The 26,543-nt window shown below is 42.0% G+C and overlaps 1 protein-coding gene across 1 annotated transcript in view; it reads left to right on the top strand.

The window, feature by feature from the left end:
• npffr1l2 (neuropeptide FF receptor 1 like 2) overlaps window positions 1-26,543 on the top strand; it is an 80,852-nt gene that overhangs the window by 1,142 nt on the left and 53,167 nt on the right. The window lies entirely within an intron of this gene.

Raw genomic sequence — 26,543 nt, 5'->3', positions numbered from 1 at the left:
CATTTATGACCAACGTTTAACCCACATTGATGCTGTTTTGTTTCTAAAGCTGCTTCTTAAATCTCTCTCTCCCCAACGCCATCTCCTTTTAAACGTATACGAATGGTAATAAACTGTATATAACAACACAGTGACCCCAATACTTGCACTGTTTTTGAGCTGAGAAGATGTAGGCAGGATAAAATTCCCGCAGAACCAAGCCTGAGAACCACAATAGAAGGCAGCAGCGGGAGTTGGCTCTTCCAATTCGAATGGCAGCATTTAAAGCAGGTTCACAGTTAAAGTTATTTATGAAGGCATCTCAACTATGTTTAGAGAAGCATTTGGCATCTGGGACAGGTGCCAGAAAGGGTTCATGTCCTAGAAGAACTATTTGGTTCCCTCGGACTTTCTGTGGACTGAATGAGCTGTGCAGAACCTTAAAGTTTGAAGACGTTTTAAGGTGCTATACCAGTTAAAGCTCTTCTCTTGGATTTCCCTCCAAGCCAAGGAAGGATGCACCCTTAAAAAGGGGGTTCTTTGAAAGTTCTTTACACTTTTAGGGAAAAAGGCTTGGGTATAGTACCCAAATAAAAATGTTTTAAGACAATAGTAGGACCGTTTTTGGTGCCATTTCTCTTTACAGAACCATATGCAACAGATTTTCCAAAGTGCAAAGAACCACTTACGCCTTGTCAGGTTCTATGTCCACTGGAAAAAGAGGTGCCATAGAAAAGCCACGTTTGGTTCCCTAACAAAACATGTTTAAAACGAGATACTTGTTTGCGTGAAGAACCTTTAAAAGGCGTAAAGAACCATTGCATCATGCAAAGCTTCGGTACAAATTTAAAGGTTCTTCATGGAGCCTTTGCACAATGGGAAGGTTCTTTCTCTTTGAAGAACCTTTTGAAAAGGCACCGAAATGGTTTCTAGTGTTGGTACAAGTCAAAGAACCTTTTTATAGCCTTTTGTAGTGAAAGCTCTGCTTGATCTAAAGCTCGTTCTCTCACAGCCGTTATTATTGCTCGTCTGCTCTGCATCGTTTACTGTTTTCCCTGCTGAAACACACCTTAATCAGCTCATCTGCTAATTATCTAGCACTTCACAGAGCTGAATCAGGTGATTTGGTGGCAAAACAGTGCAAATGTGCAGTGCAGCTGTTTCCGTGTCTCCAATCTTGAAAACCTTGTGCGCTGGAATTTCCAGCGCTTCTCTGCTCTAACAGGCGTGCTCCAGCTTGGTGAGGACCGGACAGGTTGAGTCGGGTTTGTTTGGGCTGGGAAAAAACGCTGAAAGATGCAGTGCATGAGAATCCCCCGAGCTTTGATTGAGGACTGCTGCTCTGCAAAAACTCGGGGTTACTTCATAGTCCACTTACAGTGAAAGAGCAGATATTTTATGTGGCCAAAAGTTTGTGGACAGCAGACCGTCACACCTAAATGAGCTTGTTGGACATCCAGTTCCAAAACCATTGGCATTAAAATGGAGTTGCTCTCTTTTTGCAGCTATATAGGGAGCAGTCCTGGTCTGGAGGTCAGGGAACCAGCCTTTTGACCAGAAAGTCGCCGGTTCGATCCCCTGAGCCGACAGTATGTGACTGAAGTGACCTTGAGCAAGGCACCTAACCCCCAACTGCTCCCCAGGCGCTGCCCACCACTCAGGGCAAGTGTGCTCACTGCCCCCTGGTGTGTGTGCTCACTAGTGTGCATGAATGTAAGTGTTTCACTGCATGGATGGGTTAAATCTAAAGGTCTAATTCCTCTGTATATAAACACAGTTGGCTAAAGGTTCTGAATTCTAACAGCCCTCACTCTTCTGAGAAGCTTTCCAAAAGGTTTTGGAGTCTGTCTGTTGGATTTTGTGCCCAAAAGAGGTCAGGCACTGATGTTAGACGAGAGGGTCTGGCTTGCAAACGATGTTCCAGTTCATTCCAAAGCTCTGCTTAGGCTTGTGTGCAGCTGCTCGGCTAGGGAAACCCATTTCATGAAGTTCCATATGGACATTTCTTGTGCTGATGTTGCTTCCATAGACAGTTTGGAGCTCTGTAGTGAGTGGTGACTTTTAGGATAGGTGACCTGCCCCACTGTGTGAGTTTGAGTGGTCTGCCACTTTGCAGCTGAGCTATTGTTGCTCCTAGTTGCTTCCATTATACAATAATAGCACTTACAGTTGACCAGGGCAGATCTAGCAGGACCAATAATTTCAGAAACTGTGTATAAGTACATATTATAGACATAAAGGGTGATTCAAAAACATCCATCTGATTTCAAAGCACCTTTATTTTACAACTGTGAGGTGCCTAGGAACCAGTCAAATGCCAAATGAAAAAAGGGGTCATAGAGTTTCTGAATGTCAGTATGGCAGTGAGCCTCTAACAGTGCAGTATGTATGTTGTTTGTACCAACAGTTCCAAGAAAAAAGGTCACCAGCATCCCCAGATCTCACACTTTTTTATGGGGGCGTGTTAAGGTTTCTGTTTATGTGTCACTCCCAACAATACTGGATGATCTAGTAGGCCCAAAATTTCAGAAACTGACTTGGGGCAAAGAGGACATCCTGCGATAGTGCCATGTTTAAAGTCTCTGAGGTCTTCAGTATGACTCATTCTACTGCCAGTGTTCGTCGATGAAGACTGCATGGCTGTTTGCTTAATTTGATCCACCTGTTGATGATGAAACACCCGAACTCTGTAATTAGGGATGTCTGCATACACTGTTTGAAATGAAGGTGCTGTGCAGGTACATTTTGTTCATTAAGGTACAAAATCTACCCATCAAAGGCACAACTGTGATTGTATTTGTTCCTTTACATAACCAAAAATGTTATAATGGAATAAACCTTGAGACGAGGCAGGGTGTGTGGAGTCAGTACAGCTTTGAAAATATAATTTCAGTAGATTATGGTTCAGTTATGTTCCCTGACTAAAGGTACTGAGATGGACCATTGGGGGTCCCACCCCAGTGACAAGAGGGGCACTGCCCCACTGACCGTTTAGTACCTTTTTTTCTGAGTGTGTACTTATGGCCATAGTGCAATTGGCCTGTTCATGCTTTGTCCCCAAATGTGTTCATTTGGAGCTATACTCACTGACAAAACTGGGGGTGGAGGGAACATCATTCCCATTTTCTGAAGTTACAGAAGATAATAGCTTTCTAAAGAAAGTACAACGGTATGTCGCTGCTGTCAGAAGAAAACCTTGTATCTCTAAAATAGTAACTTTACAGGAGAAGGAAAAAACCAACTTCACTTTCAATGGAAGTCAATGGAACCAGAATTTTTCCCATGTCATTTTGGGTCATTTCTTTTAGGCCAGTCATCACAAAATTTACAAACAATGTGAAGAGTAAGAGATGCTTTCAAATTATGTTAAAAACTGAAAAAATGCCAAAAATGGAGATACAAGGTTTTCTTCTGACAGCAACGATATATTATCGAAATACAAGGTGACTCAAAAATATTCATCTGATTTCAAAGCGCCATCATTTTACAACCATGTGGCACCATAGGAAGCGATCACATACCCACTGAAAGAGAGAGTCAGAGTTTCTAACTGTCAGTATGGCAGTGAGCCTCCAACAGCTCAGAGCATTCGTCATTGGTACCAACAGTTCCAAGAAAAAAGGTCACCAGCATCCCCAGATCTCACGCCGTGTGGCTTCATTTGTGGGGGTGTGTTAAAGATTGGTTTTATGCCACTCCCAACAACACTGGATGTTGGAGCTCCTGAAATCACGCTGAAAGAGCTGTGAGTGCAGTGACGCCTGAAATGGGAACTTTACAGGAGAAGGAAAAAACCTACTTTACTTGTAATGTAACTCAATGGAACCAGAATTATTTCCAAGCCATTCTTGGCATTTCATCTGGTCTATTCATTGTGAAATTTGTACATAATGTAAAAGCCCACAGGATTGTTCAAATTATGCAAAAAACTGAAAAACGCCAAAAATGCAGAAATGTGAATAACTCAATTTTGACAAAAATGTCAAATAGGTCTTTATAATTCCAAGAGGATGAAATATTAGATTTCAGATGCCAAGATAGATAGATTTATATATATATATATATATATATATTTTTTTTGCAGTAACAACAGTTGCGCCACTCTAAAGCCCAAAGCCTCAACTAATTTAAAGACGTGCATGCAGGGGGCGCCATTCAGTGCGTCGCCTGACTGTCTATCTGTGCTAAAAAGCATCCAAAAATGCACTCTTGTAGCTATTTTTGTGAGGTTGATCCGCTTTTATGGAATGCTGACAGGTATTTCATTTAATACAATGAGAAACACAGAAGTTTTATTTGCAAATGACTTAAATTTTAGTGTTATTGATGAACTCTTACATTATATAAATTACTCCATATGCTGTATCAATATCAAAAGGCACGAGTTGCTTAGTCCATCTGTCACAGTGACTAAATCATTAGTAGTTACATTGTTGCTGCGTGTGTTCACGTGTTATTAGAGACACTTCATATAAAGTGGGAACCATTAATGTTTAAGTAATAATGAATTAAGTAGTAACTTTGCAAAGAACCTTTTATTGGACTGAATTGACAACAGATGCATTGGAGGAACGCCCATGTCTGGGGAAGTGTGGATGGGCCAGTTTGCGTCAGTGTCCTCTTGCCGTCCGGTGATGCCGCAGCATCAGATAATTATCTGACTTATCTCTGAGTTTGGGCTGATGGCTGAGCTGGTATCTGATGCTAAATGGGCAAGATCCTTGCGTCTGTTGCCACGGCAGCCTTTAAACCTTCTTATTATTTTTATTGATCACTTGGCCTACAGCGTGTACTGTGAGAGGATTTGAATGTGTCTGTCTGTGTTGGGGGGGGGGTATCAGGTGGTGGGCTTCTAGAGATTTTCTGTTTTCCTCTTATTTGATCCCTGCAGGGATTGTAAACAAACGTCACAAGATAGATATTCCTTTTCAATGCCAACTACTTTTTTTATGTAATCACTTATAAAGGCTGCATGGGTTAATTAAAAAAAAAAAAATTTATTTATATATATATATATATATATATATATATATATATATATATATATATATATATATATATATATATATATGCTTGCAAGCAGCAATCTGTGGGTCCAAGCACGCATCGGCAGAGAATGTTTTTCCTTAAATGTACTCTTGACAAAGGGCCTAAGATTCATGCCATCAGATTGATGACCTGTTCTTAAACCTCAGAGCTATTCACACCTTTGTGCTTTTGAATGTGCACGGATTCTGCTCTTACCCAAGAACAAATCCCAAATTAGGGAACACTGGTGAACGTCAGAACCTTTGTGAAAACATGCTTAAGTGGGTTGTAAGAAAACCATTCTTCTTCAGAACTGTTGGTGAATGAGGCCCAAAGATCCCTTGTGGAGTTTGATCCAACACTTTGAACCTTACTTACAGAGAGAGGATGCTACAGGCAAGGATGTCCGAGTTTATTAAAAAGCCTTAAAGCAGTAGAAGACGAGAGGGAGTGCGTTATCGTGAAATAACATGACGGCCGTGATTTGGTCGCCATAGATCATCACGGCCGTGATGTTACAGTGATAACTCACTCCTCGAGTGCTCTACTGCTTTAATACAGCAGTTAAATAAATACAGTAAGAGATTAATAAACTGGCTGTGAACACGTTTAATATTTTAATGTTCAGTTCCTTCCTCCTAATTATAGCTCCTTTGAAAGTGAAGCTTCTTACAGCCCGTTTAGTTTGGCGAATGGTGTTGGGTTCATTTCTGGCTGATTCCAGGTTGTTCAGCTGTTCTTCTGTCACAGCTGCCGACTGAAAAGCTGCTCAGTGGCGACGACAGTTTGGGAATTTAGTGTCGTCTCGTCTTCAGAGTCGGACCAAATCGGCTGTCGGTCAGATGTGATCTTAACAGTGTCCGTTTTCTGTTTGTGGTAAAGTAAGAAGTAAAAACGGTCAAATGGCTTGAGCGTCTCCTACAGCTGTCAAAGTCGTTGCTAAGCAACGGCGTCTCAGCGGTGCGATACAGTGTTTGTGGAAAAAACCGTGATGTTATGGTGAAATAACAGCAAAGTTAGAACGCTTCTCATCCAATCAGCCCGCGTGGCTGAAACGAACTGCTGTATAATTTGCTGTAACTCATTCTGAAATTGATGCCTGTAATGTGTTACTGAAAAAGTTGGGATGGAAACCCAAAAACGCTGAGTATTAATTTTTCCGCAAACAGTCCAGCTGTTCAGGAAACAATGTTCTTCAGTCAATATTTGCAAGGATTTGAGATATTTCACACTTTATAGTGCATAATAACGTCAAAAGGTTCAGGGAATGAGGAGAAATCTCTGTTTGTAAAACCTGTATAACTGAAAAAAATCAGCCTTCAAAACTGGAATAGTTTGTGTTTATGGTAAACATGCGCCTGTCCCAACGTTTTTGGAATGTGTTGCAGGCATCAAATTTGGAATGACCATATATATACACACACACACACATACACACACACACACACACACACACACACATATATATATATATATATAATATTTGCAAGAAACAATGGATTTCTTAAGGTGCAACATAAAATATTGTTTTTGTACTATTAATACAGGTCAAAATCATTGCTTTCTGTTTTTTTATTAGCTAGTTATTATGCAGGCTGTGTATTCTGCTTGCAGATGCACATTCACCCCAGATTATAATATATCACACAGTGTCAAATGCTGCTCTAATCATCCCAGGGGAGAGTGATGGACGGAGACGTTGTTATTATGCAGTGTCTTTAATCCGCAGGGTCAAACAGAGTTACAGCTGATTGATTGAATACATATGCTGTCAATCAAATGCAAAGCATGTTCAGAATGAATCATCTGGATTTATGAATTGTTGATATCAGCCTAACAAGCAGCTCATACCACCATAATTAGCCTTTCAGATGCCATTTCCATGGATTCCCGAAAGAGTGCAGACAGCTTCCGATTTCATTGCTTGCTTAGCAACATGGAGCAATGTGAGCCATTTAGAGAATCTCATTTACAGAGTGCGATTGAAAGATCTCGCCATGCTGTGTTTTTACGCCGCAGCATAAGCGCCATTTCTTGCTTTTTCCTGTTTTCTGTGATGTGTACAAATTTAAACAAGCTGAACCATCTTCACATTTGCAGTGGTGGACAGTAACTGAGTAAATGTAATTAGTTTCTGTACTTAAGTACTTTTTGGTGTATCTGTACTGAAGTTTCTCCACTTTCTCCTTTCACTCCACTACATTTCAGAGTCTAATATCCGACTTTTTCCTCCTACATTTTGAGAAATCTGTCGTTCCTTTTGGTTTCTGTGTGTATAAAAACGTAACATGTCAAAACGAAAGAAGCACAAAGCCAGAGCACCAATCAGGGCCCAGCGGTCACTTTGTCTAGAGCTGGTTTTGACCTGTTGGTCATACCGACCCAGTGCAGCACGTGGTTCAACGTCAGCGCAGCAGCGTAAAACTTTGGGAGAGTCTGTTCAACATAAATGATGAACTAACCTAACTTTGTGTAAATAGAGCTCAATATAGAAATATGTCCACATATGCAGTCGAGACTGACGCGGCTTTTTTCTGAATTTCTACAAACACCATTTCATTTTATAGTAAATGAGTTTGGGCTGGTTTATGTTTATGAACAGACGCCTACAGATCAACATAGTAAAGGAGCTCATCTGTGATCCTGAGTTTAAAGCCAGTTTTTATTCAACTTAAACTTGGAACTAAGTTGTAAATAAATCTGAAACTGAAACTTTGCTTGTGTGTAAAAAGTGATTTCAGAGCCACTCGGTTCTCCCTGATGGAAACTGTTTACCTTCAGTGTTTTGTGCTTCTGATCATTTTAATAGACGTCAGCGTCACTAATTAATGACGTCCTATTAAAAGACTGGTTTACCAAGAGAGACGCTGGAGGACTTTCACCTGAAATGAGTTCATGAAGCCAGTCTGGTTATAAAAATGATAACAGGACATCAGAGCCAGAATTACTCTTTTAGTACTTTTACTTTATACTTAAGTACATTTGAAGGGAAATACTTTAGTACTTTTACTCAAGTGGAGGTCTAAAGGGAGGAACTTCTACTTTTACTGGAGGAATATTTGACCTTGGGGGTCTCGACTTGTGTACTTCGTCCACCACTGCACATTTGCACACAGAGACACTCGGATAGGGAAAATCATATGAGTAAATATTTACCGCAGTGTGTCGAACATTCAGAGCTCCAAATCCTCCTAGGAAATGCAGAGTCAGCGTAAATTTCCTTCTTTAAGCAGAAGAATGTAAAACATCCTTCCAGCTTCACACAGAATAAGCATGTATTATAATTGAACTGAATTCATTCTAAAAGCTACAGTTGATGTTTTGAGTGCTGTAGCAGGGCCAGGTCTGGGTTTCATGTAAACCGATTTAACTTCATAAGCAGTGAGGACTTTTAAAAGCTTTTATAATGCCTGCTGTTATATTTCCAATATTCCCACATAACAGTGCCTCCAAAAATGTTTTGGGCCTTAATAAAGTTTCGTCATGTGGACTATGGAAGCGGAAATTGTCCGTAGTATTTTTTATTTTTTTGACTGTGGTGCTGATCACCTCCAGCTTGTAAATGTCAGAATTTAATTAACTTGTCGGGCCTTAATTGACTCATTAGGACTGGTCAGGCAGGTCAAGGACTGTTGTCAGCTGTTGACATGGTGAGGCACTGGACAGCACAGAAACATAACTGGGAAGATGAGGTTCTGTAGCTGAGCTGACCGTGTACCTCTGACCGCATCGCCGGCGTAATTGCACCTCCTCTAGATTTATTAAAAAGCAGGGCAGTTATGTTTACAGTCCTGCCCTTTAGCAACGGCTTTTATCTAGAGCAGCTTACAAAGTGCTTTGTTGTCCACCCAGAGAACGTATCCTAGCTAGAACAAATGAAACTACACACTCAAAAAGATGGTTCTTCAAGGGTTCTTTAATAAAGAGAATGGTACCATGTAGACTCATGAACACTCAAAGAACCCTTTTGCATGATTTAATGGTTCTTTGCATCGTGAAAGGGTTCTTCAGATTGATAGAGAATGGTTTTTATATGGTTCTATATGGAATCCTTTTGAAAAGGATTCTATATAGGACCAAAAGGGTTCTTCTATTGACTCTTTTAGTGTTATATAGAACCCGTTTAAAAAGGTTCTAAATAACCCTTTAGCTCTCCAAGGGTTCTTTAATAAAGAAAATGGTACTATATAGTATCATGAACGCTGAAAGAAGCCTTTGCACGATGAAATGGTTCTTTCCATCATGATAGGGTTCTTCAGATTGATGGAGAATATGTTTTATGTGGTTCTATATAGAACCTGTTTTGAAAAGAGTTCTGTATAGCACCAAAAGGGTTCTTCTATTGTTACAGGCTTGACATTGTAATAATGCAAGGACTCTTTTTAGTGTTATATAGAACCCATTTAAAAAGGTTCTATATAACCCTTTAGTTCTCCGAGGGTTCTTTAATTATGAAAATGATCATTTATAGTATCATGCTCATGCATGATTAAATGGTTCTTTCCATCATGAAAAGGTTCTTCAGATTGATGTAGAATGGGTTTTATATGGTTCTTTATAGAACCTTTTTGCAAAGGGTTCTATAGAGCACCAAAAAGGGTTCTTATATTGTTAGAGGCTTCACATTGTGATGATCCAAGAACCCTTTTCAAAAAGGTTCTATGTAACCCTTAAGTTCTTCAAGGGTTCTTTAATAAAGAAAATGGTACTATATAGTATCATGAACACTCAAAGAACCCTTTGCATGAATAAATGGTTCTTCAAATTGATATAGAATGTGTTTTATGTGGTTCTTTATAGAACTATTTTGCAAGGGGTTCTACATAGCACCCTTTCTGTAAAGAGTTCTATACAGGACCAAAAAGGGTTCTTCTACTGTTACCAGCTTGACATTGTAATAACACAAGAGCCCTTTTTGGTGTTCTATAGAGCCGTTTTCAAAAAGGTTCTATATAGAATCACGCACAGCACATTCTCCATCAATCTGGAGAACAATTTAATGATGCAAAGGGTTTTTTGAGTGTTCACGGTTCCTTATAGAACCATCTTTACTAAAAAACTCTTAAAGAACCATCTTTTTGAAGTGCACAGCTTATCACTGTAACTGTAGCCTTGTTGTGCTATAAAGAACCGTGTTGAAAACCATATACAACGCATTCTCCATCTGAAGAACCATTTCAGAATGTAAAGAACCATTTAGTCATGCAAATTGGCATTAGAGTGTTCCTGTTTCTATACAGAACCACTGTCTTTATAAGAGGGAAGATGCATTAGACGTCGCAGAACTGTAACAGTACATTTCAGTATGTAGTTAAATCAGTGCTCCCTTAAATGCTTGAAAAAGTCATGATCCTCAGCGTGAGGCTGAAGACGTGAGGGAGTCGGACAGCCAGTGGAGGTTTGCTCTACCACCTGGGTGTCGGGACAGAGCAGAGGCTTCATGCTTATCCTCCCTGTGTCTTGAAGGATGGTGGGTCAAGCTGAGCTGTGCTTCACGCTCAAAGGGCTCAAGATACGGCTCGGGTTTTGACCTTTGCCATGAGGCCAGGAGGGGCTGGTCAGGGTTTTAAGTCTGGTGCGAGCAGCTGCAGGAAGCCAGTCAAGGCATGCTGCTGCATTCTGGATCAGCTTAAGGGCCTTAAGAGTCACATAGGAAGACCAGCCAGGAGTGAGTTCCTGGAGTCAAGCCTTGAGATGACAACAGACTGAATAAGCACCTAAGCAGTTTCCCTTCACTGGTAGAAATGAAGCTTCTGTGCAGGTCCATTTTTCGTTCATCAAGGTACAAACAATGTAAATGTTCCCTCAAAGGTTCTACAGTGGTTTTGAGGTCCAGCTATGAACCTTAAATGAGTTTTTCCAGGTGAAAAGTTTGTATTTGTACCTTTTCATAACCGGATGTTTTAAAACGGAACAGTAGAATGAAAGCCTGGAGGCGAGGCGGGGTGTGTGGAGTCAGTACAGCTTAGAACATCATTTCAGTGGATTATGGTTCAGTTATGTTCCCTGACTGAAGGTCCTGAGACGGAGCCTTGAGGGCCAGTTTGGTACCTTTGTTTCTGAGAGTGTAGAGAGACGGGATCGAATCATCCAGATGTTGGAAAGGAGAAACCGGCATGTCTGAGTTCATAATATGAGCTGAAAACTGGTCATCCACTGGTCACACTGAGGCTTCTCATGGTTTCCATTCACCGATTGAGTGTCCAGGAATTGTCCAGAGCTGAAGTGGCGAGCCCTGTGTACAATGGGATTTCTATAGAGTAGCAATTAAAACTATAGCATTTATAAACCCATCTCCAAAATAGTTGGGACGCTGTGGAGAATATAAATAAAAATAGGATGCAATGATGTGCAAATCATGTCAACTACATTTTCAAAGGAAAATGCTACAAAGACAACATATTAAATGTTGAAACCGAGAAATTGTATTGTTTCTGTTTGTTTGTTTGTTTTTAATATATGCCCGTTTTGAATTTGATGTCAACAACATGTTCCAAAAAAGCTGGGACAGGGGCCTGTTTACCACTGCGAATGATGTCTTTCTCATTTTCAATGAAATACAGGGCTTAAAGGATCTGCATGTCATTGCATTTTGTCTTTATTTCCATTTTGCCCAGCATCCCAAGTTTTTTGGAAATGGGGTTGTAAGTGTTAAGTGTAAGCTACAATGTCCAAACTGTTAGCCTAGCATCATTTTAAAGTTTTAATTTGCCCATTAATAGAAGAGCTGCAGTAGCTCATGCTGATTAGTGTGCTAGGATGGCATATGGATCACTGTCGGGACAAAACCTTGCATCCCATTTAGTCCTTTTTTTGACATATTTTGGAAACGGCAGCTGCCCTTTGATTTTTTTTTTTTTTTACAAAATATGATGAAGAGAACTACAGAAATGCTCAAAAATGACGAGGAGTAAATAACTGCTGCATGAACTTTCACTAACAGTGTGCCGGTGCGACAGAATTCAGACGCTCACGGATGAAAAATGCAAACAGGGTTTTATTAACGTTCAGCAAAGGCGTGGTCAAAAAACACGTGTGGGTCATAACCAAAAAGCACCAGAGAAAAGAAGAAACAAGACAAAAAGGTTGAAAACACAGGTCCAGAAAGGGACAAGCGAAAGACAAGGTCAGAAAAACAAAGGATGGGTCACAACAGGCGGAAACAAGCAGATCAGTGAACACTCAGTATGTTCGGAAAGAAGTCAGACCTCGCAATGACTGTGACTAAAGCCTGGGCTTAAATACTAAATGAGTCGTATGACAACAAACGCAGCTGCACGGTATTAATAATCAGGGCACTTCGAGCGCCGATTGGTGTGCGAGCGATTGTCCAAAGTCAGGTGATGCTCCGAGGAATTGTCGGTCTATTCTGGACGCTGACTCTGAGGGAAGTTGCTCATGTATGTGGTGGTTGGTTAGTGTAGTGGTTAACACCTCTGCCTTCTACACTGTAGACTGGGGTTCAATCCCCACCAGGGTAACCACCCTGCACTATACCAATAAGAGTCCTTGGGCAAGACTCCTAACACCACCTTGGCCTGCCTGAGTAAAATGATCAAATTGTAAGTCGCTCTGGATAAGAGCGTCAGCCAAATGCCATAAATGTATATAATCTCCCAGGGCATTCTGGGAAATGTAGTCCGAATCCGCCTGAGGTGTGACAGACAGCTACGAATGTTTGCCTTTCTCCTGTGAAATGATCATTTTGTAGACACAGTTTTTGCTCCAACAGTGATATAATTGTAAAAACTTATGAATATAAAATCCCGTGAGGGGAAAAAAAGTTCATTTTTGGAATACATTGAATTGCTGTGGGGAATCTAAGTGAAGGGTCTCGACCTGAAGCTACCTGGGGGCCGCTACCTTGTGCAGGCCACTTCTACCACTACTGTTCTACTAGTAAATATTATTATTATCCAAAATATTAATTGTAGTAGAAGCGTAAATACACAGTGTTTAATGAATATTATAGTGTTCAAATAAATCATGTAATCTTACATTTAACTGTAGAATTCCGAGGGACTTATTGTGGTGGAACGAGTGTTCCTGCTGATTATGAGTGAACTGTTGGCAAACCGTTACGTCTGGATTCCCAGTAGATATCTATGGAGCTTGATTTGGAGCTTGATTTTCTTGTCTCTCTCTCAAAGAGGAAAGCTTTAAGGTCTGTTTATCTGATGGGGCAGTTTTGGTGTCTACCAGCTCTTCCAGGTGGTTGTTAGGACTCGTATATTCTCTGAAGCGTTTAATCACATTTTGAACTCCAGTTTTGGAAAATCCTGTTCTTTGAGTTTCTCCTTGTTTATTATAGTATATTATCTTATATCTAAAGAACTTGTACTTCATGACATTTGTAACAGGAACGTAAATAAAGAAGAGACTGTAGTCCATCTGTTTCTCTGATACTCTGTTACCCTGTTCTTCAGTGGTCAGGACCCCCAGGGACCCTCACAGAGCAGGTACTATTTAAACAATGTCCACTCACTGGTCATTGTCTAGTCCATCAGTGGTCACAGGACGCTGGATATTTTTGGTCATTATTTCAGTGTGTGAGGTCTAAAAATGACTTATTGAGACAAAAAACTATTTTAAATCACAAAAAATCTTGACAATGAAAACTTTTGAGCAATGAGGTCATTATTTTAAGACACTAAGTCAATTTTCCAATGACACATTCATTATTTTGAGAGAACGACGATGGAAGATAAACAGTCCTGTACCTGATGGCTGTGTTTGGTTTGTAATTTCCGAAAGGCTTTGTTTCCTATCATTGTTATTTATGCACTGTTGGAAAGTGATAAAGATAACATGCTGAAAGTTCTCGTCTCTCATTATCTCTGCAAACTGTTTGTGCAGCTGGTGTTGATTCATTATCAACTGAAAAACACAGCAGGTTTAAGCAGGAGAACCTAGAATAACAAGGCTTAATCTGAGATTTTCCAATAGGCGAATTCACAGTTATTTATAAATATTTATTTGCATATCCGTGTCTTCTTATTTTCAGTGCTGTTATTGGTAAAGGCGTGTGAATTAATCACTGCTGGGTGACATTTCTGACAGGAAACGTGTCTTTTCTCCTTTTGCTCTTGTCTGCAAACGTTATGATGTGTATATTTTCTCTGTAAGGTGAACTGTAGACTTCACTGAATCTGTCAGGTTTCTATGAGCAAGGTGTTGCTGGAGTGTTTAAACACTGTGTCCACTCACTGTCCACTCTATTAGACTCCTACCCTGTCGGTCCACCTTGTAGATGTAAAGTCAGAGACGACAGCTCATCTGCTGCTGCACGGTTTGTGTTGGTCATCCTCTAGTCCTTCATCAGTGGTCACAGGACGCTGTTGGCTGGATATTTTTGGTTTCTGGACTATTCTCGGTCCAGCAGTGAAATTGTGGTGTTAAAAAATGCCAGCAGCACTGCTGTGTCTGATCCACTCAAACCAGCACAACACACACTAACACACCACCAAGTGTTAATGCAATGCTGAGAATGACCCACCACCCAAATAGTACCTGCTCTGTGAGGGTCCCTGTGGGTCCTGACCACAGAAGAACAGGGTAACAGAGTATCAGAGAAACAGATGGACTACAGTCTGTAACTGTAGAACTACAGAGTGCAGCTATACAGTAAGTGGAGCTGATCAAATGGTCAGGAGCCACTGGTGAGTCCAGGCTTCTTTTCTTCACTATAACTATAATAATAAACAATAATACAGTTGTATGCATAAGTACCGTGAAGAAATGATCTCTTCTTTATTTACGTTCCTGTTACAAATGTCATTAAGTACAAGTTCTTCAGATATAAGATAATATACTATAATAAACAAGGAGAAACTCAAAGACAGTAAGTGGAGCTGATAAACTGGACAGTGAGTGTAGAAATAAGGAGGTGGTCAGGATGTTCTGCCTGATCAGTTATGTATGCTTTATAAATGTTGATTTAAGTGTGTTATGAAGTGTTTATGTAAGATGTTACAGTTGTGTGATGTAGACAGCCTTCAAGCGTTACCAATGTGTGTCATGAGATAATGTCCAGTTAAATTACTATCATGTTATGATTTCCGTTACATGATTTGTCATAACATCAAACATTATGATGCCTGTTATAGCAATTAAGTTATACACTCACAGGCCACTTTATTAGGTACTTTATTTGTTAACACAAATAGCTGATCAGCCAATCACACGGCCGCAACTCAGCGCATTTAGGCATGTAGAGGTGGTCAAGACAACTTGCTGAAGTGCAGACCGAGCATCAGAACGGGGAAGAAAGGGGATTTAAGGGGCTTTGAGCATGGCGTGGTTGTTGGTGCCAGACGGGCTGGTCTGAGTATTTCAGAAACTGCTGATCTGCTGGGATTTTCACGCTCAACCATCTCTAGGGTTTACAGAGAACAGTCCAAAAAAGAGGAAATATCCAGTGAGCGGTCAGTTGTGTGGATGAAAATGCCTTGTTGATGTGAGAGGTCAGAGGAGAATGGGCAGACTGGTTCCAGATGATAGAAAGGCAGCAGGAACTCAAATAACCAACCAGAATCTCTGAGGAACATTTCCAACACCTTGTTGAAAGTCTGCCACGAAGAATTAAAGCAGTTCTGAAGGCAAAAGTGGGTCCAACCTTTTACTAGTTCCTAATAAAGTGGCCGGTGTGTGTATTACTAAATAATATTGGTCATATCAGCATATCATTGTAACAGCACCTGCCATGACACGTTTATGGCATGGTTAGACCAGTTTTATGTAGCAGTGTTCAAACTTCCTTTTGATCAGGAGCACAGATGGTTCTTGGGTTTAATGAAGTAACAGCATTGAGTGTTTACCTGCGCTTCATAATCCAATAACTGCAGGAAATCCGATTTTGTCAGTAATCCAATCAATGCACTTACATACACTCGAGAAATCAGATAATGCGGAAACTCCAGGTCTACTTGAAGCAGAGAGTAATGGGATTTCTGCTTTGTGATCAGCCAATAAACTCACAGAAGAAGATGTGCCGTAAAACCTGAACTTCAAATAACATACATCGAACATACGTCATCTTGAAGATTCTGTATTTCATGTTTGGGTTCAGCGTTGGTCCAAAAGTGTTTTCCTGCGTCTCGTGGCCATGCTGCTCCCTTATTTCTGGTACCAGCATCCGTTTTCATGCCTGCCCAGACAGAGAAATCCGAAAGAAATCAGAGTAAGAGTTCACACTGAGAAATCTGCTTACTGAGCTAAAATCCAGCCTCTTTCTCAGATTTCTTAATCAGATTTCTAGACCACAGTATGTTTACACGACCATTTAAATAATCAGATAACTGCAGAAATCTGAGTATGACTGGATTGACTGCATGTGAACACACTCACTGATATTTAAGCAATATAACACGAAAGGGAGCGATAACTCCCTCCTCCAGTGTTCCATTGTTTTTATACCACAGTTAATTAAATACAGTAAGAAATGAATAAACTGGCCGTGAACGCGGCGTTTTAATGTTTTAATGTTCAGCTCCTTCCTCCTAATTAGAGCTCCTTAACGAGCAGCTTGTTGCTCCGTCAGAGTAACGAGCTCCGCCCACTCGCTGCTCAGCCGGCAGTTCGTTCTCCAGCTCCTTTTTTTTTGGAGTTAGTTTTACGGCTCAGTCTGATTTGGTCCGATTCTGAAGATCAGACACGTCTGGTGAATGGTTTTGGGTTAATTTCTGGCTGATTCCAGGTTGTTTAGGTTCTTCTGTCACAGCTGTGACTGAAAAGAAATGGTTCTGCTATAGGTCACGCCAAACACTTAAAAAGATGGTTCTTTAGGGTTCTTCGATAAAGAAAAAAGCGTCTGTGTTTTAGCCTCGTTTCAGGCTTCTGTGCAGTAGAGTGGGTCGTAATGATGAGCTCAGAGATTTTAACATAGCGCTGTGACAGTTTACAGCTTAGCCACAAAGCGGTAGACCACGCAAACTCCCAGGGCTGAAGCGCAGCATGTCTATTCTCTGTTAAATCACTCATTAATGAGCTACAGGCTGCCTCATCAGCCAAAGAACCGCACATTAGGAGCTTCACAAAATGGGTTTCCAAGGCTGAGCAGCTACAGACAAGCCTAAGATCAAAATGCACAACACCAAGCATCGGGGGTGGTAGTGGTGGGGATGTGTAAAGCACGCCACCACTGGACTCTGGAGCACTCTCACGTATTCCGTGGAGTGACTAATCACGCTTCTCCATCTGTCAGCCTGATGGACGAGTCTGGGTTTGTCGAATGCCAGGAGAACATTACCTGTCTGACTGCACTGTACCAGCTGTAAAGTTTGGTGGAGGAGGGATAATGATATGGGGTTGCTTTTCAGGGGTTGGCCTAGGACCCTTAGTTCCAGCGAAGGGAAATCTTAATTCAGCTAACCAAGACATCTTGGACAACTGTACAATTCAAACTTTGTAGGAAGAGTTTGGGGAAGAACCTTTGCTGTTCTAGCATGACTGAGCCCCTATGCACAAGGCAAATGACTCATGGATACTCACTGTAAATAAGCTTGCAATTTAAGCTATGAAAAAGAAAAATCTCCCAGGTCTTTTAAAAGGTGGCTGTGCGTTTGAAATTAGCCGTGAGCTCCTATGCAACAGTCCGCACTAATTAGGCATGAACAGATAGAAAATGTGCTGCGGCTGAAAAGATCAGCTCTTGGCTATTACAGCACTTCTGCATTAGGATGCAGAAGCGCTTAGTTCATTGCACATTATCTAGTTCAGTGAGTTGCATGATTGAAAAAAACACATGGCATTTACAGGAATGTTTTTTTTTAAGTTGAGCTCAAGGACCAAAAGCTATTAAAAATATAGAACAATAATACGACTGAAATAATACCTTTTACTTCCAGCTGGGCAATTTTCCCATTTTTCAAACAGGAACTCATACATTGTTATATGGTCAATAAAAACCTTTCAAAGGCCAGCAGAGAGACAGAGAGAAACAGAGAGTTTTAGATAAAGAAAGAGTGAAAGAGTCGGGGGGGGTTAGATAGAGAGAGTGAAAGAGTCGGGGGGGAGTTAGATAGAGAGAGTGAAAGAGTCGGGGGGGGAGTTAGATAGAGAGAGTGAAAGAGTCGGGGGGGTGACATAGAGAGAGAGTCGGGGGGGTTAGAGAGAGAGAGTGAAAGAGTCAGGGGGGAGTTAGATAGAGAAGAGAGAGTGAAAGAGTCGGGGGGAGTTAGATAGAGAGAGAGTGAAAGAGTCGGGGGGGTTAGACAGAGAGAGAGAGTGAAAGAGTCGGGGGGGAGTTAGATAGATAGAGAGTGAAAGAGTCGGGGGGGTTAGATAGAGAGAGAGAGAGTGAAAGAGTCGGGGGGGTTAGAGAGAGAGAGAGTGAGAGAGAGAGTCGGAGGGGATAGAGAGAGAGTGAAAGAGTCGGGGGGGAGTTAGATAGAGAGAGTGAAAGAGTCGGGGGGGTGACATAGAGAGAGAGTCGGGGGGGTTAGAGAGAGAGAGTGAAAGAGTCAGGGGGGAGTTAGATAGAGAAGAGAGAGTGAAAGAGTCGGGGGGAGTTAGATAGAGAGAGAGAGTGAAAGAGTCGGGGGGGTTAGAGAGAGAGAGAGTGAAAGAGTCGGGGGGAGTTAGATAGAGAGAGAGTGAAAGAGTCGGGGGGGTTAGATAGAGAGAGAGAGTGAAAGAGTCGGGGGGGTTAGAGAGAGAGAGAGTGAAAGAGTCGAGGGGGAGTTAGATAGATAGAGAGTGAAAGAGTCGGGGGGGTTAGATAGAGAGAGAGAGTGAAAGAGTCGGGGGGGTTAGAGAGAGAGAGAGTGAAAGAGTCGGGGGGAGTTAGATAGAGAGAGTGAAAGAGTCGGGGGTTAGATAGAGAGAGAGAGAGTGAAAGAGTCGGGGGGGTTAGAGAGAGAGAGTGAAAGAGTCGGGGGGGTTAGAGAGAGAGAGAGTGAGAGAGAGAGTCGGGGGGGTTAGATAGAGAGAGAGTGAAAGAGTCGGGGGGTTAGATAGAGAGAGAGAGAGTGAAAGAGGCGGGGGGGAGTTAGATAGAGAAGAGAGAGTGAAAGAGTCGAGGGGAGTTAGATAGAGAGAGAGTGAAAGAGTCGAGGGGAGTTAGATAGAGAGAGAGTGAAAGAGTCGGGGGGAGTTAGATAGAGAGAGAGTGAAAGAGTCGAGGGGAGTTAGAGAGAGAGAGAGTGAAAGAGGCGGGGGGGGTTAGAGAGAGAGAGAGTGAAAGAGTCGAGGGGAGTTAGATAGAGAGAGAGTGAAAGAGTCGGGGGGTTAGATAGAGAGAGAGAGAGAGTGAAAGAGTCGGGGGGGTTAGAGAGAGAGAGAGTGAAAGAGTCGGGGGGTTAGATAGAGAGAGAGAGAGTGAAAGAGTCGGGGGGGTTAGAGAGAGAGAGAGTGAAAGAGTCGAGGGGAGTTAGAGAGAGAGAGAGTGAAAGAGTCGGGGGGTTAGATAGAGAGAGAGAGAGTGAAAGAGTCGGGGGGGTTAGAGAGAGAGAGAGTGAAAGAGTCGGGGGGTTAGAGAGAGAGAGAGTGAAAGAGTCGGGGGGTTAGAGAGAGAGAGAGTGAAAGAGTCGGGGGGTTAGAGAGAGAGAGAGTGAAAGAGTCGGGGGGTTAGAGAGAGAGAGTGAAAGAGTCGGGGGGGAGTTAGAGAGAGTGAAAGAGTCGGGGGGTGAGAGAGAGAGAGAGAGAGAGAGAGAGAGTCGGGGGGGTTAGATAGAGAGAGAGTGAAAGAGTCGGGGGGTTAGATAGAGAGAGAGAGAGAGTGAAAGAGGCGGGGGGGAGTTAGATAGAGAAGAGAGAGTGAAAGAGTCGAGGGGAGTTAGATAGAGAAGAGAGAGTGAAAGTCGGGGGGGTTAGATAGAGAGAGAGAGAGAGTGAAAGAGTCGGGGGGGTTAGAGAGAGAGAGAGTGAAAGAGTCGGGGGGGAGTTAGATAGAGAGAGTGAAAGAGTCGGGGGGGTTAGAGAGAGAGACAGTGAAAGAGCCGGGGGGGAGTTAGATAGAGAAGAGAGAGTGAAAGAGTCGGGGGGGTTAGATAGAGAGAGAGTGAGTGAAAGAGTCGGGGGGGTTAGAGAGAGAGAGTGAAAGAGTCGGAGGGGCAGAGAGACTTGGAGAGAGAGAGAGAGTTTCAGCACAGACTAATGATGAAGTGGTCTTTTGGGGTAATTAAGTTATTTCTAGCCAGTTATTTAGTGCTGTTATGACTCTATTCTTCTCTTTAATTATCAGCAGTGTTTTCATTCCGTCCGACTTGCGGTTCAACTCTGCCCCCCTCCCAGGCTCTTCTGCACAGGCTCATTCTCATTACCTTAAATATTCACATCATGGGACATGTTTAAGAGCCAGAAACACAGCGAGACGTGGCGAAAGGAGAGAGATTTAGCTCTGACAAACAAAAAGAGCACCTTAGAGATCGCAGCGTGACTTATTTTAGGGTCAAGAGAACTCAAGAACAATTGTTAATTCTTTCTTTCCTGAAGAGGTAATGGGGCTTCAGTGGTTCCATTCTTTGTAGGCAGTGGTATAATTTGGTTTTTGTGTGTGTGTGTGTGTGTGTGTGTGTGTGTGTGTGTGTGTGTGTGTGTACCCTAAATATGCCTAAATCTACATTTACAGAGACCTGTGCAAAAGTTTTTTTCAATTTCTATTTGTTTGCAAAAGAAAATCAGTGAGAAAAAAACGATTTGTTAGTGTGAAAACATTAATACTGAAAGTCTAATACTATGTTTAGCTATTTATTATGACCACATTATGTCCTGTGGGCGGTGTCCTGTGGTCACTGATGAAGGACTAGAGGATGACCAACACAAACTGTGCAGCAGCAGATGAGCTGTCGTCTCCGACTTTACATCTACAAGGTGGACCGACAAGGTAGGAGTGTCTAATAGAGTGGACAGTGAGTGGACACTTAAAAACTCCAGCAGCACTGCTGTGTCGGATCCACTCAGACCAGCACGTCAGTGTTACTGCAGTGTTGAGAATGATCCACCACCCAAATAGTACCTGCTCTGTGAGGGTCCATGGGGGTCCTGACCACTGAAGAACAGGGTAACAGAGTATCAGAGAAACAGATGGACTACAGTCTGTAACTGTAGAACTACAGAGAGCAGCTATACAGTAAGTGGAGCTGATCAAATGGACAGTGAGCGTAGAAACGAGGAGGTGGTCAGGATGTTACGCCTGATCAGTGGATATAAGTCTCTTTGTATACTGTAAAAAGTGTCTCATCAGATACAAGTAAACAAGTGAATTAACTAATTCTATTCAACCTAAATAAATATTTTGAATAAATAATTATTTATATAAATTTGAATTGACCAAACCTGGTTTAATTGCTTGTGACTACCTGAAGTCATTTTGCTAGGTTGAACTGATGGGTCGTGGATGCTCTCTGTCCAGTTTATCAGCTCCACTTACTGTATAGCTGCACTCTTACAGACTGTAGTCCATCTGTTTCTCTGATACTCTGTTAATCCCCTTTTACCTGGTTCTTCGGGGTTCTTCGCCCTCCCCCTGTATCTCAACAAAACATCAGAACACCCTACCTCTAGACGTGAACGCGCGAAATGGAGAGGAAAGGGCTAAGTGGCAGGGGTGAGGGGTGAAATGGGATTGGACCAAGGTAGAAGGTTTAATTAGCGGATAAACCATAAACAGAAGACAGTAGGGGTGTACGGAAAAAGATAGCTATAAGGTCAAGGGCAGTCGTGGGCTGGAGGTTAGGGAACTGGCCCTGTGACCGGAAGGTTGCCGGGTCGATCCCCAGTGCCGACAGGACATGAGGTGTCCTTGAGGAAGACACCTAACCCCCAATTGCTCCCCAGTGGATAGGGCTGCCCACCGCTCCGGGCAAGTGTGCTCACTGCCCCCCAGTGTGTGTGTATGTGGTGTTTCACTTCACAGGTGGGTTAAATGCGGAGGTGGAACTTCCCCGTTTGTGGGATTAAAAAAGTAAACGTCAACAAAAGTGATGTTTATTGCAGATTGGATCTACAAGTAGAATCTACAAATTACTGCCCAATCAGTGGTCAACCCTGTATCGCCTTCCACTGTTAAGGAGCATGAAGTCAAGTCTTTGATCTCGAAGCAGAGCTGCAGGATAGGCTGCCGGACCTGACCAAGCAGTTCCAGGTATCCTAAAGCTTCTTCTGTTATAATGAAAGTGTTTGAAAGACTCGAGTCGAAGATGAGGAAAAATACATTATAATCTCAGTAATATTATAACAATTTGATAGCTAACAGTTTTTTGTAAGTTAAAGTCTTTGGCTGAGCCCCAGTCATCGTCCAGGTCTTGTAATGTCTAGCCCCTCACAGTGGGCGCAGCAGAGGCAGAGCCTACCCCTTGGGCAACCAGGCATAGACCAGCTAGTTGGGGTGAGGAGGAAGGCAAGGAATGATGGCGAAGCAGATGTGTCAGTCGAGTCACTTTAACCCCAGGCTTATTACATACTAAGGCTCATTATTGAGCAACTACAGGGACTTCATACACAAATTAATGGAGCTTTTCTGAGAGTACAGAAGTGTGTAATAATACTTTGGCCCCAACAGCGGACCCATGGCTTGGTAACAGGTAAAAGACAGGTGGAAGCTTGGGATTGGTCAGCGTAACGAGTGATGGAGTCTCCCTGGCAAAACTTGTGCTAAGACTTTCATTTATCTCTAAGGTGTTGTGATCGATGTACACCAGTTTGCATATAGGCTGAACAGGTCTGCTGAGGATGGACTATTCTGAAATACTTGGAGGCACCAGGTACAAGCCACTTCTGTCAGGAAAAAAAAGCCTTGTATCTTTCAAATGGTAACTTTACAGAAAGAGGGAAAAACTTGGTTTACTTTTAATGTAAGTCAATGGAACCAGACTTTTTTCCAAGTCATTTTGGGGCATTTCTTTTGGTCCATTCATCATGAAATTTACACACAGTGTAAAGGGCAACAGGCATTTCCAACTCATGTCAAAAACCAAATAACGGTACAAATGGAGATACGGCAGCGACACGCACACGTCTTGTTTATAGATTATAGCTCAGCATTTAATATAAGGCTCTGGATCATCTTCAGAGGCTTAGTGTTCAGCAGTCCTTGTCCTATTGGACTCTCTACTTTCTGTCTAATAGAAAGCAGGTTGTTGGAATGAATGACGTGGTTTCTACTCTTCGAATGCTGTCTCCTCTACTATATTCTCTGCATGGCACCGACTGTATCAGATTCTGTTGTGTCAAATTGTGTAAGTTTGCAGACGATACTACATTGTCATGGACTGGGAACTAATGATGATGAAAGGGACATGGAGCCTTAGTGAAGACCAGCAGGGTGAATAACTTAGAAAGACACAAGATTTGGTGGCTGACTTCAGGAGACAGAGGGCGAACCTACCAACTCTGGCCATCAGTGGTGGGGAGGCGGAGAGGGTTTCCTCCTTTGGGTTGCCTGGGACGAGCTCTTCTCTTAAGTGGGAGAGCCACACTGCAGTCTTGTCGGGGAAGCAAATGAAAGGCTTTTCTTCATAAGACAGGTTTAGATATTCAGTGTGACTACAGACCGTATGATACGCTTTCATAGAGGTCTGTTGTGGAACGTGTGTTGATCTTCTCCATATGTGCCTTTTGTAGTAGCACAATGGCATATGAGAGAGAGGAGCTTCAGAAAGTGGTGCACACTGCCTCTAAAATCATTGCAAACCCCCGTCTGTTGCTGCTATATGTATATGCCAAAAGGATGGGAAAAGAAGGCATTAAAAGTCAGATCATGCCCAGCACTGTACCTCAGAGGCTCAGAGGCCTCTAGGGACTCCACTTCCCAGAATCACCAGGGGAGAACATTATTCTCAGCCCTCAATCTCACTCCAATCACCGCTCTCGGTCTCCTGAATACTAACTCGTTACACCTGTTCTTGTATGATTAGCTTAGTATAAGCCCGGGCTTTAGACTAGTTCATTGGGAGATATTGCTATGTGTTGCAACAGCTAATGAGTGTTATTCTTCTGTCTTGTGATTTTTCCGGTTCTGACTTGGTATTTTGACTTTTGCGCTTTTTGCCTTTGTCCCTTGGACTCAGTTTGCCTGGTGTTGTGTTTGCGTTGTTGTGTCTTTTGCCATTTCTGGATTTGACCTTTGCCTGTTCTCTCACCACGGTTTTGGATCGCGATTCCAACATCAAAGCCTCATTTTCTTCTGCCTCGTATCATATCACCGACTGATATGGCAAGAAAGTATCGAAAGATGAAACTATATTATGCATTTTCCTGCTTTTTTGTTTTAGTCCCTAGAAATCGATTCATAACATTTTTTTTACCCAAAACAATTATAATTAATTTTTTATATTTTTCTTTTTTTTTCCCTTAAATGACTGTTTTTGCTGCTTTGCCTGGTTTTTGTGACCGATTCGGTCCTGATTGGCCACCATGTTTTACACCTCATTCAAAAAGCAGTTCAGACTGAAACAGAACAGCGTGACCTCGTAAATTCGGGCTGAAATCCTCAGGAAAGTGGGAAACGATTAACTTTAGCCGCTCATTTCAGCTGCGTGGATTCTAAGCATGGCTGCAGTGGGTCTGTTTTCTTCCTGACGGCCAGGAACAGCAGTGGTTAACCGTTTTTCACTTCAGGAACTTGAATGAAACTCCAGATCATTTCAACAGAAGCATGACTGATATGATAGGCTGAATGTGTTCATGGTTGTGACATCAAAACCCTGATTATTTCAAAACGGACTGCTTTTGCAGTTTAGCTTAAACATGCTGTATGAACTCAGGGGTGAATGAAATGTCTGACGTTGGGCCAGTGCACAAAGCAGTATGGCTTGGGCAGCGCTTAGCCAGCGGCAAGCTTCCCAACATCATCAAAATCCTTCAATTGTGGAAAAAGAATGGAAGAGGAAAGAATAACAACACACTCAAGTGAAACTCCAGCAACTAGTGAGGCAACACTGGGGAAATACTCCCACCAGCTTACCTCAGAATAGGCGTTAAGAATTCCTTCTTTACAGGATCTTTTCAGGAGACGCCCTACTGAGCTCCAGTGAGTGTTGATATGGCCTGTAGGCAGCAGTGTCTTGATGCTGGTGATGAAAGATCGCTGCCTCGTTCAACAACCAGAAGACATTTCTTCTTATAACCCACTTACACCGTTTTCACAAAGGTTCTGACATTCACCAGTGGTTTCTTATAAGGGGTTTGTTCTCAAGAACACAAAGGTGCGAAGGATTCTGAGACATAGGTGACATTTGGGGTGGGGGTGGGGGGGATTTTCTCTTCCTTGAATGTTCGTCAACTCACTTTAATTATGGAATATTGGCATTTTAACGAATGTCAATATTCCATAATTAAAGTTTTAAAGGGGACTGTGAACCCTTCAAAATGTTCCAACTTTCAGGGAAATGCAGTTTGCACAGAAAATTGTCATTCCATGACCATAATTCATTTTTTATTACCATTTTCTACTGCTTTTGTCACCGTGTCCCGTATTTCTATTTTATTTTCTCTTCCTGAGGTCCACTTTTACTATTTGAGTGGTTTCATGTACCAAAAACGTCATAATTCGTACAAGACCAATTTTCTGTTCTGTCTTTTGTATGTAATTTTTGGTACTGCGCCTTTAGGACTCTGATCTCTGATCTGATTGGCAGTGTTGTTTATTCTCAGTTGTGTAGGTGGGGAGACGAAAGCTCTGTAGATACTATCTGGATTTAAACATGAACAACTTTATTTCAAATGAACAAGATGGTGTTAAAGCCCTGCGAGAGTCCCGAAGGCCGAAATGTGGGAACTCTAACTTTTTCAAACTGCCTCTGCTCTTATAAGGTGAATGTACGCACACACATAACATGGTTAGAGACACACACGCATCCATACATTCCCATAAGGAAACATCTGGAAAAGCTTAAATCTCTCATACGATTGGAATGCTATTCTATGTAAAAAGCAGTCCAGGCTGAAACACTCCTTATAGCTTCTGGGTGAATGGGCAGGGTTAAATAGCTGCAGGCTGAGTTGGTGGATGTGTGTAAATGTGTTGGTTTTGGAGACATCATAAATACAGCGAGTTCGAAATTGGCTGTTTTTTGCAGCATAGTTTTCATACATAACCTGTACGGACTGGGCAGTGAACTATACATTTAAAAAATAATTATGCACTACATTAAACTCTGTATATTAAAAAAAAGTGAGGAAATTTTCATTTTTCCACAATATTCGCCCCTTAAAGACCTCGTCCACACAGAAAACTGGATGTTGTAGATAACAGATTTTTTCTGAAATTTGGTGTCCCATCTAACATGAACACGGATCTTTTGAGGGTGGAGATTTTTGAAAAATTCCTTAAAGATGTAGTTTTTTAAAATGGCTGTAATGAGATTTTGTGTGGTCGTTGTTTTCATTTACTGAGCTGTAATGTTCTGAACCAGAAGAGTTGAGGAAAATATAGGAGCACAAACAGACATTGTAGCTGGTTGTGAATGCCCTAAGACAGGGTTTCTCATGGCCGGGGACCCAAAGTGGGCCATATAGCACCCTCTAGTGGTAAACAAAAGAATTAGAATTTACAAGCACTTGTCACTGTGAAATTAGACCTCTGCATTTAACCCATG

Source organism: Pygocentrus nattereri, chromosome 20 (genome assembly GCF_015220715.1).
Source record: "Pygocentrus nattereri isolate fPygNat1 chromosome 20, fPygNat1.pri, whole genome shotgun sequence".
In the NCBI taxonomy this organism is placed as follows: Eukaryota; Metazoa; Chordata; class Actinopteri; order Characiformes; family Serrasalmidae; genus Pygocentrus; species Pygocentrus nattereri.
This window is presented reverse-complemented; position numbering and strand designations above follow the sequence as displayed.